This window comes from Ambystoma mexicanum, chromosome 7q (assembly GCF_040938575.1).
Source record: "Ambystoma mexicanum isolate Mex_15411 chromosome 7q, UKY_AmexF1_1, whole genome shotgun sequence".
In the NCBI taxonomy this organism is placed as follows: Eukaryota; Metazoa; Chordata; class Amphibia; order Caudata; family Ambystomatidae; genus Ambystoma; species Ambystoma mexicanum.
Genome location: NC_090941.1, coordinates 325,524,551 through 325,538,818, shown reverse-complemented (window position 1 = coordinate 325,538,818; position 14,268 = coordinate 325,524,551). Strand labels below are relative to the sequence as shown.

Below are 14,268 nucleotides of genomic sequence, written 5' to 3'. Positions count from 1 at the left end.
CATACATTTGATATCACACATGTGTCAACCCTGTGAGCCCACCTCAGAGGTGGAAAGATTTTGTGTATTTTCCCCCCAGACAGGCTGTATTTGCTGCTGCTAGCATTGGGGTTTGCCTCTCTTCTTTCCTTTTTAAGCGCAGGTAACACCTTCCCCAGAGAGACAGCAACTCTGTCTGGGAACATGAATCAAAGGGCACCCCCATCCACAAAAGGCTTAGCCTCACACCAGAGTGCTGCACATTAAAAGGGCCTTTGGTCCTATTGAGAAGGGAAGAAGGCAGGGCTAGTGTAGAAGAAACTCTTTACAGCTGGAGGAAGGTTGAACCATCTTATTTTTCCCTGACTCTATCCTTCATTGCTGTACCCTCCACTTCCTTTAGGACAAAGCACTTTGGGTGTGATGTCACACGGCAAAGACTACTTGTTCTAAGAACAGGGGTTGGACTCCAAAGCAGGCTAGCTTTAGTCCAATCACTGGTGGTCTTTTCCCTTTAAAAGAAGGGGTCTCCTACTCCTTTTTTTTATTCACTCTTGAACAAAGACCTAAGGAAGGATTCATTGGATCACTGTTGGGAGAGCTGTACTATCAAAAGTCCTCAGCCAGTGAGCTGAAGTGTCCGTGGCAGAGGCGAGCTTTGTCCCCTAACCATTCCCAGGGACCGTTGTGAGTGAACTGCTGTTGGGACAAGACCTGCCTCTTGGTTGATTGGAATCACTCTTGATTTGTAGCAGTTTGAGGGCAGAGGATGCGTTTGATTTCGTCATATCTATTCTATAGGGGATTGCACAGAAAACTAAAAGGCGTTCTGGTGCAGGTGGTACACACGCCCATGCTCCCCCAGAAATGTTCATAGTTCATTGATCTGGCAGTGCAACTAGATCATCATTTAAATGAGAGAAAGGTGGATAAAAACAGGGGGGATGCCCATCCTTTGTATGAAGACCAAACATTCCTCCGCCCATTCTCTCTGAGAACACTAGTGAACCATTGCAGTTAGACGGGGTAAAAAGACCCCTCACCAAAGATGAAAGAGAAAAACAGCGGCAATTGGAGTTGTGCTTGTACTGCAGTAAAGCATGCCATTTTCTGCTAGACTGTCTAGTAAAACCAAAAATGGTTTGAAAGACTTTAGGAGCTACCGAATTTAGGACCCCATTATTGCAGGACATGGAAAAATAAGAAGTCTGGTAAAAGCAGAGTTTGATTTGTCCGGGCTTCAATGCAAGATTTGAAATCTAAAATTACCAGTGACTTTAGTATCGCATAGGAACTAGAAGGTGGTAAGTAAAGCGTATTTTGACTGTGCTGCCCTTAGAAATTATTTGGACATAGGAGAAGCAGGACAACTGCATATACCTATGGAAAATAAGGCAATTCCAGAGCATCTACATGGCATCGACAGTTCAAGACTGACAACTGGACTTGTAAACTTGTGCATGCAACCACTTGTTTTTCTATGTGGGAGCAGCCATCGAGAGTAGATCCATTATCACCTCATTGACTCCCTGCAGTTCCTATTGATCCTGGCAATACCATGGCTGGCAACACACAACCCACTGATGGATGGGAAAAGAAGGATAGTGGATCTTTTCTCCTCCTTCTGCATGAACCATTGTTATCCTCTAAAGCTTGATAAGAACACCCAAGCCTATTGTTCTGTTATTGAGGAATAGCCCAAAGATACACATCTAAGAATTAACAGAGAACCCCAAGAGGTGTACTGTGACTTTCATGATGTATTCCAAAAACAGCAGGCCATTGCATTGCCACCTTGCAGGCCTTATGATTGCCAAATTAATCTGATCCTTAGTGCACAGTCTCCGTGTAGCCGTATCTACGCCTTGACCGCTCCAGAAAATGAACACCTGAAGACTTACTTGGACAATACATAGCTAACGACTTCATCAGGACCACAAAATCACAAGCGGCCTCTCTGCTTTTTTTTGCCCCAAAGGAAGGAGACCTCAAAATGTGTATAGATTACTGTGCTCTAAACAAAATAACCATTTAAAAATCGGCACCCCTTGCCCTTGATCCCAGTATTGCTTTACCAAGTTGAAGATTGGTCATCTATAACAAACTAGACCTTCATGGGGCTTAAAACTTAGTCTGGCTCAAAGCCAGAGAAAAATCAAATACGGCATTCAGGACTTAAGGCCTCACTACGGGTTTGGTGGTCTTCCAGCAGTAAGTCCACCAGAATACCGCCAAACTGAATTAATGTTACCGCCACTTGGTCCTGTGGATAAACCATGGGATTACAAGTGTTGGTAAAACAGTGTTAGTCCCCATTTAAGGATTTTTGGTGGAATTACCCTGTCTGGATTACTAAGTGGTAATTCCATTGATTTTTGGAGAAAAAGTGGAGAATTTACATCGAGCATCAAGAAGGATTTAAATCCTCCATGTTTTCTCCAAAAATCATCAGAATTACCACTCGGTAATTCCGCTGGTGGTAATTCTGCCAAACTTGTGCTGGAAAAGTGGTGCTGGAAAAGAGCCGGTAATGGAATTACGACCACTTTTTCCTGCACCACCAACCTCGCAATGAGGCCCAAGTATGGTTTGTATGAGTACCACGTAATGCCAATCGGATTCTTTAACGCCCATGCAGCATTTCAATTCTTCATGAATGACATGCTACATGAATTGCTGGATGTGTTTGCAGTCGTCTATATAAACAACATACTCATGTACCCAAGAGCCAAAGAAGAACATGTGTGAGCCCTGTTAACTCTATTGCGCAAAGCCCATCTGTACACTAAGCTGGGAAGTTCTCTTTCCATGTACAATGGGTAGAATTTCTGGGCTTCAGCCTCGCCCCACAAGGAATAGTCATGGTTAACAAGAAGGCAGAAACCATCTTACAATAGCCATCACCAACCTCAGTTATGGGAGTCCCAAGCTTTTTCCATTTTTCAATTTCTCCCAACGCTTCATTCCCAGGTTCTCAAAGGTAGTTCGGCTCATTACCAGTTCACTTCAAAAAGGAAAGAAATTCACCTGAACCACTTAGGCAGAAAACGCTTTCAGAGCATTGAAGATGCTGGTCACGCCGGACCCAATATTGAGGCACCCACAACCCGATCAGCCCTTTGTAGTAGAAACCGATGCATCCAATGCCGCTATGGGGGAAGTCTTGTCCAAAGGATAACCTGAGGATGGATTACTTTACCCAGTTGCATTCTGGTCACAAATGTTTTAACACTCTGAGAAAAATTATTCAGTCATGGATAAAGAATTGCTGCTCATTAGGAGATACCCTCCCTTAGGTGCGAAACACCTTATCACAATATACACAACCATCGAAACCCACAATTTGTAAAATCAGCACAAGCATTGTCAGCACAACAGTTATGATGGGTCCTCCTTTTTGTGGACTTTGATTTCACCATAACCTACAATCCTGGAGTCAAGAATGGCAAAGTGAGGAGGGAGACGAGGAAGCAGAGAAACTGAACAACCCTCCAAATATCATTCCAGAACATAGATTTATTGGCACCATAAACATTCCAGATGCACCCGCTGTATTGTATGCAGATGTCAAGGACCAGTGGTCCAGAGATGGACTCATCCAATCACTGCTGATCCCACACACACCATGGCACATGTGGTCACTAAAGTGAATAGTGGATTTGCCAAAGAGTGGGGGATACACAGCCATTCTGGTAGTGGTAGATCACTTTACCAAAATGGGTAATTTAATCCCTTAAAAGGAGTACCATCCGCACAATAACTGTTGACAGTACTCTGAGAACAAGTGGTCAAACTACCTACCTTACCCACTGTTTTCAGATTGAGAAAGTCAGTTTTTGTCCCATTCCTGTCTTTTATCTATTTATCACCCACAAAAGCAGATGGTCAGACTGAAAAGGTTAACCATGTCTTGCAACAATACTTACGCTGCACTTTAGAGCAGGTAGATAAGGAATGGGTGGAAATCCTCTGGGTGGCTGAATTTACACGCATCCACAGGATTCTACCAATGTTTCATCCCACTTAGTTGGCATCCCACAGCATTGGCCTATTAGACACCAATACACACACCAGCTATCACTGTCCAAGAATATCAAACATACATAAAAACCCTGGCAATTGCCAAGCAAAACTTACAGCAGGCCTAAACCACCTACAAGAAACATGTAGACAAGAGAAACAGACCTGCACTAGAATACCAAGTAGGAGACTAAGTATGGATAGCCACAAAACATTACACTTGAAAGGACCTTGCAAATTCCTTCAAGGGTATATGGGACCAATCACCATCACAGCTAGAATAAATGCAAATGCAATGAACATAGATTTACCCACATCCTTAAAGGTACATGCAGTGTTCCATGTCTCCCAACTGAAAAAGATCCACCTTAATGCAAAATCTGGGGTAGGAACCCCATGTGCCAAATGTGATCGATCAGGAACTAGAATCTTTATATATAAAACTGAATGAATGTATGTGTGTGTGTATGTTTGTCCGGCTATGCAAATCCACACCGTTGAACCCATGTCTAACAAATTTTGCATGGATTCCTCTTTTGTCTGGGGCAAGATCGTAGTCTATGTTTGGATGCAAAGAATTCACTCTGTAGACACCCTCATTTACTGATACTACAGTAGGTAATAGAAGGAGGCAACGTTTGGAAAAGTGTCTAAAGGAAAATGTTCAATGTGTTAGTTATTCCTATGAAATGTATTACTACTGTATACATTTCGAAAGTGTTTATTAAAGCATTTTTAAAGGGAATTAACAAAAAATAATGTAAATTTTTTTTATCAAGCTACTGCAAATATGGGAAATTACAAGGTTGCAGTTTACTTAAATTCATTCATGAGAAAAGAGCACAATCAATCAATCTTTCTTGGACATTTTCTCAAATGTGCTGAAGTCATTAAGTGACTGAAACATGCCGCACAAAAAACGAACATCACTTGGAAAACCTCCATGTGATGTAAAGCGAAAATCAATATCAAGAGCTTCTGAAATACAACAACAAACAGCAGCAGGACTTGCCGACCAGAGGACAAGAGCAACTTTCTCCAGGGCAAATGAGACACCACTCGATCAGGATCCGGGCAATGCCGGGTACCCAAGTTAGTATAAAGTAAAAGCCATCTTGGTTCCAAAAAGGGTCAGGAGCAGGGTATATTACCTAATAGACTAAAAGGACCATGGGTCAGAGGAACGGACATAGGAACCCACATGTGGGTTCCACACTGGGCGCTTAGTGACACAGTTCCACAGACAACACCCAGCCAAATCCTAGCTGGGAAGTTGTCCCGTAGGGGGGTGTACTGTCATGGGTCTAGCCTTGCACACGAGACTTGCCTCTCCTTTAGCCCAGTTCCAGAATTCACCTGCAGCATAAAACACATCTTCCAGCTACTCTCAGCATCAGGGGAAGACCATGTGGACCACTTTAGTGGTATTATAGAGGAGGGCCAAGAGGCTGCGCAGTGCTGGGGCAGCAACTTCCAGAAGTTTGTTTAATCACGCAAGACTCCTGTGTTCATGGAGACCATGTTCCCAGCATGGCTATATGAACTGCACCTTCTGTCCCATCGGCAAAACCTGCACCTGATCTTGAAGAATCCAACACCGGCAAAGAAAAGAAGACAATGGGTGAAATAGTTGCATGGAGTAAGAACAAACAATTTGAGGAAAAACCTGTACACATCTGAAGCATCTATGGCGTCTCCACATGGAATTCCAGGACACTGACGACAATCACTCGATCTGGAAAACAAACGACAGACGAGAAGTTAAACAGCGCACTCACCTACAGTGAGTTTAAGACTTTTAGAATATTTTTGTACTAACCTTGAGTTCGTCCCATGCCCAGAACGCAGAATGTCTTAATCCGCAATCACCGCCCGACCTAAGGGGAAACAAAGGCGAAGTTCGGCTGTGATATAGACATTTCATAACCTTACAAGGATTACCTGGTTGTTGTTTGCCGAGCTGTATCGTCAAAGCAATCTCACGACCTAGGGAGCCTGAACTCTAAGAGGACGAAAGAAAGAGATATTAATGAACAGTTGATGTCAGTTCGCATAACAGGTCTAGTGAAATAACTGATGGTTACTGCAAGAAAGAACAAGCCAGTGCATTAACTGGTTAAGAGACATTTAGAGACAATAGCTTCTGTGTAGCATCTGGGAATAAACCAAGAGAAGGCCTGAGAATAGACAGAAGCCTGAAACAGCTGAACTCTTCAGGCGAGGGTAGTGCTGAACCCTACCTTGGATGCTTGGGACACCCAGCCTCTAGACCTTCAGGTAATTCCTGCTCAGTAGATCAAGGGGGAAACACAAGGAAATGTACTAATTGTACTTATCACTTTTAGGGAAAACAGACATCACTTGAGTAACTGTGTGCCAGGAGCCATAAAGACCATTACCCCCACTCCCTCTACCTGATTCCATCCTCTGTTTACAGGATATGGAAGGGTACACCCTGGTGGATGTGGCCAGGGACCAACAACACTCCTTCCAAGACAACCCAGGCAAGGCATTACATCTTACTGTCCAATGGAGTTAGTCCTCTAGTTTGTGTGAGAAAATGCATGGAAACAGGGTGACACTGAGCATTTCCCCATCCAAAATGTCTGCCACATATCCTTAAGCTTAGTTACAGAATATGTATTGCATGAGACAGGTTTCGTTTCCACTTGCCAAAGGTCCATTGTGGCTTCCACGATGCTTGGTGGAAGAAACATTGTAACTGGTAAGTGGGTAATGTCTGTTTCACATTGATCCACTTAGACAGGGATACTCAGCAGCAGGCCTTCCTGATATATACAGATGCTGGCACACCCGGGAGGGACATCAAACCCATGGCAGCTGGCCATGTTGCACTGGCGGTGGAACCCTTGGATTCATGACACCCAATTTGCCAGCTTATTGTATTTTCTAACAGTGCAATCTTTGTCACCCTGAACACCCTGCTGAGAGTGCCACTGGCAATTATGCTTCAAGCAAACTGCTTTTCTCCCGTGTGGTGGAAGTGAGGAATACTGAACTTATTGGGAGTATAACCACAGCAGGGTTTGATGGATTAATATAGCAATCACCCCTGCACTTGTTTGCTGATAGGGCTCACCAGCCCAAACCCAATGAAGGCTTGAGCAATGGCCTCAGCAAGGGCTCAGGGTTGTTACCATGCCTGTACGCCCTGGAACATGGGGGTGATCATTATTCACACCCCAGGATGCTGTTTGGCATATGAATAGTTTTTTTTTACAGCAGATGGGCTGTTCACAAACTGTGTGTGCCCAATCTCCTGTAATAGCCCAAAAACAAAGATGGCTGGCAACATGGAAATAAGAAAGGACCAAAGTATTTTTTCTATTTCCATGACCGTGGTGAGGAAGGCAAAGGAGCTTGGTGGCCAGGAGGAAGGGGACCAGCACAAGCAGGTAAGTATTTTGGATAATGTGGGTGGGGTATTGGCGGAATGTGGTTGGGGCAAGGGTGGGTTTGGTTGGAGGAGTGGGATGGATGAGGTGGAAGTGCGGGGACATTGAGAGAGTTGCTGAGATACATAATAGCAGTACCTGGGTGTGAATAATTGACTTCTGCTCTGCCGGAGTACAAGGATGAGTTGAGGCTAAAGTGCCCACTGCCCTCACACTTCTTCAAACCAAGCCCCCACACTCATAAAGGTAAAAAAGGCACAGTTAAGAAAATTACATCATACGCCTTTTGTGGTAATGTGGGCCGAGGGAAGGCTATGCTCTCAAAAGAGGTGCAAATGTGGTTCAGTAGCAACCCTAAAAGCAAAGTTTAACAGCCCAAAATAAAGGACTGTCCAATCAAGCTTCGGCACAAATATATACTTTAATCAAACAAAACATGTAGAATAATAATTAGCTAGAAAACACTGTACAAACACACCACTGTAGAAGAAACCCAGAATATGCAAAGATAGAATAGATGCAGCGCTTTAGGCAATGAAACAGGGGGAAAAAGGCAATAAAAGACCACAATGTTCAATGCATATGTTCTTGAGTTTGCAAAAAGGACTTAAATGACCTATGCAGTCACTAGGAGCCAAAGATGGACATGGGGGGCATAGATTAGTCAATAATACCTTTGCAAATATCTTGATAATTTGACTGTGTCGAACCAAGCTTCTTGGCATCGTTTGCAGGCTCTTTTTGCTTCAGGTATGTGGCAGTCGTGATGGCCCAGCAGCAAGCTGGATTCGAGTCGAAACCGAAAGGAAGGTAGCTACGGTCTCAAAGTGTCTGCTCAAGCTGTGCGGATCAGACCGTCACTAGGATCGGTCAGCGGCCAAAGTCCAACTGTGGTGAGCTGGTACCAGGTTGTGCAGGTGAGTCAATTTGATGCTGGGAATGAAGGTCGCTGGTCTGGGGTCACCAGGGTCAGGTCGATCGACTAATAGGAGCAAGCGGTGCTCCAAACGGTGACTCGAGAAATGCAAGGTAGGAGCACTTTGTTGGTTCCAGCCGATGCAATGACGAGCTACAGCTGGCACTGTGCAGCAGCGAACGGAGTTGAACAGCAAATGGCGGATCAGAGAGCGATGAACGCCAAACGGCTGTTTCAAAAGGTCCTGGAGGTTCACTCAACTTTGAAAATGCTTGACTCACATCTCGCAGCAGGTAGGCATTGAATACAATGGGATCTTAGCTGTTCGTGCTGTGAGTCAAATTCCAGGGTCTCAAGTGCCAAGCTGGTCCTTTTCTGAGGTTCCCAAACATCGGGAGGCTGACACACTCCTTCAGGGGAACTATGACACAGTGAGGTTCCGGGCAACTGGTTGCTGGCAGATCATGGTCTTGGTCGAACAGTGGAGTTCACCCCCAGTGGTCATTGGGGATGGTTAGGGGACAGAGCCCGCCTCTGCCTTGGAACACCTGCCTCCACCTCACAACTTGAGGAAGGATTCCTCTCAGCAGGGTCCAGCAAAATCTTCTTCCAGGGTTGGATTCTAGAGATGAGTCCAAGAGGTGGTGTGAGAACTCTTCTTTTCAAGGTAAAAGTCCACAGGTCATTGGATTAATGCTAGCCTGCTTTAGCGGTCCAATCCCTGCTTTTAGAATGAGTGGACTTTGCCTTTCTGACATCACACCCAAAGTGCTGTGTGCTACAGGAAGTGGAGAGGACAGGAAAGAGAGAGAGTGGCATAGAGAAAGAAGATGTCAGAATCTTCCCCGACCTTTACAGATGTCTCACTGGCTACACTAACTCCACCCTCTCCCTGCTCAATAGTCTCAAAGGCCTTTAGAAATGCATCACACTGGAGCGAGGCTTGGCACTTTGTGAAGGGGTGTGCCCTCTGATTCCTGTTCCCAGGCCAGCTTCCTGTGAAGTGGCTGTCCCTGGAGAGAGGGTGTTACGCACCCTTACAAAGTAACAAAGGGAGACAATCCCCCAAGCCTAAAGTCCTGCCAGTGGGCCGGGGGAGCCTTGTCTGGAACTATTAAACGTAACCCTTCCACAGCTGAACTGGGCCCACAGGGCTGACACATGAGTGATATTAATTGAATGTGGCTGGGATAACTATGAGAGATGCTAGGCACCATACCCTAGCACAGGATCCTCAGAGTTATGCCGTTTATTGGAGCAGGTTGTATATCTTAAATGCAGCCCCTGCGCTTCAGAGACTTGGCTGTCATGGCAGCTATAAATAGGGCACCTGTGACCTAAACCTGCTCTGTGACACTGTCAGGCAGGTGCTGCCATCAGATTCCTGCGGCACAAGTGTGCATTATGCTTTTGGAATGGAGTTTTTTAAATGGTTATCTAATCGACAGATTTCCTTTCAAAGTTGGAATTACCTGCATCATTTTATTATTAATACACATTTTTAAAAAGCCAGAGCAATTCATCACACTCAGGGAGGCGCTCAGGTGGCTAGGAGAATGCGAACGGTCACTGGCCGATTCCGCCTGTGATCCCAGGCCTCTTATTGGCCAAGCTCCCTTCCTCGGGTGCAATAAAAGAGTACATTTTTGTGACGTGTCATGTTTCCATCAAAAAACCATCCAAAGCCATGCTCTCCTGTCCTCATCACATCATCATCCCAACAGGTCTTCAGCATGAAGTGAATTGTGGTCAGGATGGTGACCACCAAAGTTATCTAGAGATGTTCGTTTTACAGCTTATTTTTCAGGCACCCCATGCTCTTCACATACAATCTTTTTTTACAATCTCTTACCTCTGTTCATCAAATGTTAACCTATCTTTAGACAATGAGGTCTTAGAAGAAGCTTTTTAAGTGCACTGCAGTTAACAATGTTCTCGGGATGTTGGCATATGCTTCCATGAAATACAGAATTTCTACTGTAAATGGCTTGAACTTGTTCTATGGGTCAAACTGATGCCTGATGATTCCCCGAGGACACTTGTATTTCTGGACAGATAGAATTTACTTCCAACAGTTTGAATAAACTGGACAATCTTAGCAATGATCACTTCCAGAGAGGGCTCCCCATAAAATGTAGTGCATGTAATGCAAAAGTCACCATTGGGTCCATCAAGGTAGAAGATGCCAGTCATGGATTTTATTTTTCTAACTATACACAGCAAAAAAGGGCTAGAGAAAATTCCATTCCGTCCAATGGCCAAGCGACAACCCCCATTGGTGGGTGATGTTTGCACAATGAGCAGGACTGCTTCCTTCGTTAAGAAGCGGGTGTTTCCACTGTAGGGGAGGCATGGTATCACAGGTATGACACTGACACAATAGGTACAATTTGTAAAACCTTTATTGAAGTTTCTGGGTTTGGAAGAACTCCAACTAGGATGACAGTAGTCTCGACCATCAAACGATAAACAAAACAGTCCTAGTAGAGTCTGTCAAATCAAAATGGCCTATGCTAACAAAACCTAATGCCTGCCCTATCTTCTGTACAAAAAGTGTATAAAGGAGAAATGTATGTAAAGGAAAGATCAGTGTTCAAAAGAATAAATGTAGCTGAATCAGGTATCCTTCCCACGTTAGACCATATGGAGTAAGGTGGTCCTTGTAGGCAGGATGACACACTCTGGCTCAGGTTTTCAGTACCATAAACAGTTCCAAAACATGGATAGAGGCCTGCCTGGCCTTCCACATTAAAGTCTCTCTTTCAGACCTCCAAATAATGTTTCAACACAAAGCTCACACAGGCCCCCCTCTGCCGGGCTCAGACCTCTTCAAACACAGTTCACGTGGGTACCCCTCTGTCGGGCTCAGACCTTTTCAAACACAAAGTTCAACTAGGTCCCCCTCTGTCGGGCTTTGACCTCTTCAGAACAAAGTTCAACAAAACTTGCACACGGCTCCCTTCCCCAAGCTTATTACACTTCGAGTCTCCCTCAGCCGGGCTCAGACTACTTTCAGATGTCGAAGACTTTCAAATGTGCGTGGCTTTCTTTACAGACCTCGGCAGGACCACTTTGACTAAAAGTTCAAGGTTCAACTTCCACTCCCCCCTTCTCTAGGAGTTAATTTAGCTTACTTTGCTTTTGCAATTCATTCGCTTTATAGTTACAAACAATGCACCTTTCACAGAGACTTTCAAGTGGGCTACTTTCTTTTGCCAGACCACTCCGTTACTCAGTATTGCTGATTCCACAGCTGTCTCTACTTCAAAGTTCATTCACAGGTCTGCCTTTCTTCACGTCTCATCCACATGCGTGCAGCCTTCACTTGCGATATAATGCTTCCACTTCAAAATTTCTTTAGCACACACCCGCCTCTCAGGCCACTTGCCAACTCACCAGCTGTGGGTGTTTCTTTCTTGGTTTTATGAGTTTCAATTCACAAGAAAAGGTTAGTACTACAGGCCGTTCACCTGGGTGGGTCGCTGACATCCTTGAAACACAATGCAGCCTTCATTTGTGGGATCTGGCCTTCTCTACATGTCTTTCATGACCTGACAGAGGCAACGACTTCCAATGGGGAACTCTTGGGGGTTTCGACTCGCTGCTCTTGTCCCTTGGTCTGTCACTCTGCTCCAGTAGGTTTGAATTAACCCCGGAAGTTCTGCTCGTACTCGTGTTCCACCATGCTCAGAGTATGTTTTTAGGTTCTGCCTTTTATCCATGTGAGGAGAGACAATTGGTATCAGGTGTATGCACTTAAAATCAAGTGCCTGACTTTGCCTGACATGATTAACAGGACATGTCCAGTACAATGTATGAGAGTTAGTCTTGTTACTCCCAGTCACCCTCTTTCTTGGCCCAGTGTTGGTGTAAAAAATGGGGGGAGCCGGGACCTCAGAGAATCCTAAAAAACTAGGAAGGGGTTAAGTGAACAAAAAAAGGGGGAATACTACATCTCACCATCGGCTGTCTAACCCCCACTCCCGGAAGACCCCTCCCCAGGTGATCCTCCGGCATTGGTCCACCCCCAGGAACTGGACCCAAAAGCGATGGCTGTGTCCTGGCCACCTGGATGACAAGTCCCAGAGGACTAGCGGGTGAGACACCCTTTCGTTTCTCACACCACCCACAACCAGCATGTTTCCTAGCTGCTCCAATGGTGGAGATGATGATATTGATGGAGTGCTCACTGTAGTGGTCATTGCTCTGGAAGATGACCACCCTCACACATGGGCTGTTCCTGACTTCTGGTCGCTGTAGAGCTTGGTCTGGACATTGTTGATTTTGGCCAGGGTGGGAAGGTACTCCACTTACATCAGTGCAATGACAGGCGGGGCAATGGCCTTGTGGTTTTGCTGTGCACACAAGTCTGGTCCTCTACCACTGACGGGCTCAGCAGTAGATGACTAGGAGAAAATATATTTCTTTTGGATTGTATGATGCACTCATATAACAGTAATATCAACATAAATCAGTATTTGGATATTGATTGTTCTATTAATTATGCTTGAGATGAATATTTGACCAAGAAAGACCTGTGCTAGGTGTAATGGAGCATATGAAGATGCATTGTATTTAGTTAAAGACTAGGCCTGCTCATGCTCTCAATTTCCACGGAGCACCATGCACATCACAATTCTGGAATAGTTTGCATGCTTTGTTAATGGTTTCACGGAGAACTTTGCCTCTCAAGAGTGCTATTGAGTTTCCCTCTTTCCCTCTCGTAGGTAGCAAACTCAAACCCGAACCTACAACGTCTTATAGCCAGTCCACAGTTAACTCCTTAAGCAAATTGTCCATTCCTTGATTGTACTGTAACTTTAAAAAACACGGTTTTACAAGTGTATTTAATAGGTTATGGAATAAATGATTCATTAGAAAATCAAGGGGAGCCACCTCATAATATGTAAAGACCTTGTGAGTGTCCGAAAAAAAGTTGAACTCATGTAAGCCATGTTGTATGTTTGTGTTTTCATCTCCATTTTAGGCGAATGTGCTGTAACGGAATGCCATTTTAGAGGGTTAAGTAGCCTAACTTTTTTTTATTTGTTGCAATGAAATGATGCTGGTAATTCTAATTCTGGAAGTAGTGTCTGCCAATCAGACCCCACGTCTATAATGCTACATGGCAAAAAGCATAATGCACCCATGTACTTTGCTGTGACAGTCTACTGACATGCCCAGTAGCTACCCAGCAGTGGCAACAGGGCAGATTCAAAGGACAGCATTCCTGATCACAGCTGCTGGAACACACATTCCACTAGATAGAGGTGTTTATTTTTAAGTGTGTGCATCTATGGTTCAAAATATAATTGTGTATCCCAGCAGCATGGTGGCAGATTAATATCTAAATATAAGACATGTCTAGTTTTAACATTACAGCTACTGAGATTACACAATTATACCGACACAAGCATTTGATGTAATGCATTGTCAGATTTGTGAACAGTGACTCATTCAGGACAGGGCCTGGTGTGTATTACGCTGTTTGGGCTGGATGTACAACGATAACCATGTAGGGTCCAGCCAAGGAAGCCTGCTGGAAGACATGTACTCGACCAGCGTTGAATGATCCAACTAGAGCCCTCAATTCAAACCGTCTCTTTGTTGATTCACCGTTGAGAAAGCCCGTCTCGACCATCTCGACACCAGCCGACTGTAGCAACGTGCCTAGAAGCCTGGATTGATGCTGCTGAGCCCCAAAGACAAGACACTAACACTATTTCAGGACTCAAGTCGAGGGTACACGCGGGTGGATGGAGACCCCCACTTTTTTCAGAGGGCACCTTGATATTCTAATTTCTGGTGAAGCCACATTCAATTGGTATGGTAATGAGTTCCCCCACTTGTTTTCGTAGGACTTGACCCCTGCGTTATTTGAAGTAACCCTGTCCTTTTGGTTCACCTAAAAGGACCCTAGTGACTGTGTTAAACCCC

The 14,268-nt window shown here is 44.7% G+C and overlaps 1 pseudogene; it reads right to left on the bottom strand.

Annotated features, from left to right (window-relative positions):
- Window positions 1–13,972, bottom strand: part of LOC138528043 (phosphoglucomutase-1-like) — a 37,703-nt pseudogene extending 23,731 nt beyond the window's left edge.
- Between the last annotated feature and the right edge of the window lie 296 nt (window positions 13,973–14,268).